The sequence below is a fragment of the Pteropus alecto genome, unplaced genomic scaffold (assembly GCF_000325575.1).
Source record: "Pteropus alecto unplaced genomic scaffold, ASM32557v1 scaffold101, whole genome shotgun sequence".
Lineage (NCBI taxonomy): Eukaryota > Metazoa > Chordata > Mammalia > Chiroptera > Pteropodidae > Pteropus > Pteropus alecto.
In genome coordinates this window covers 7,990,330-7,991,062 of record NW_006432945.1, presented here as the reverse complement: position 1 = coordinate 7,991,062, position 733 = coordinate 7,990,330, and positions in this window count along the sequence as shown.

The following is a 733-nucleotide window of genomic DNA, read 5'->3' as shown; positions in this document are numbered from 1 at the left end:
TCAGGCTCAGGCCTCTGGAAGGAGTGCGTGGTGAGTCTTATTATGTATTTCCGTTAGTTACCCTCGGAAGTTACCCTCGGAAGTCCTTAAGCATATACACTACACTAAAAATTGCCCATCGGGGATGATGGAAGCACCTAGAAGGCTGCCTGCAGCAGGGTCACCACTCTTGTTTCTCACAGCGAAATTTCCAGTCTCCACAACAGCAACAGTCCTCTCTCCCCTCGAGGGTTCCTTCTAGCGTAGCTATTTTTTATTGCTCATGAACTCGTCGGCTAGCTACTTTTCATTACGTTTTCCTCCAGTCTCGCCTTGGTGCATGCTCGCTCTGCTGCATCTCACCCCTTCCCCGCCGTCTGCCACCGATCGCACCTTTACCGTACCCACTTCCTGCTTCTATTTTCAAACCATCTCGTAACTCAGTGAACTTGTAAATGTAAAACCAAAAGTCGATCCTCAAAGTTCGTCTTTTTTTTAACCTTAATAAGTGATATTCCATTTAAAAATATTGCCTTAAAAGTGAGTCTCTATCCACTCGTATACTTACCAATTGCGTTTTAGGGTGATTTCAGGGACAAGTAATTCCAAGTAGCCAGCATATTTTTAAACAGCTGTATTGAGGTATAATCGACAAAGAAAAGGTGTGTATACTTAGGGTGTACAACTTGATCTTCCGATAAATTTATACATTGTGAAATGATCACAACAATCAAGCTAACTAACATTCATCTTC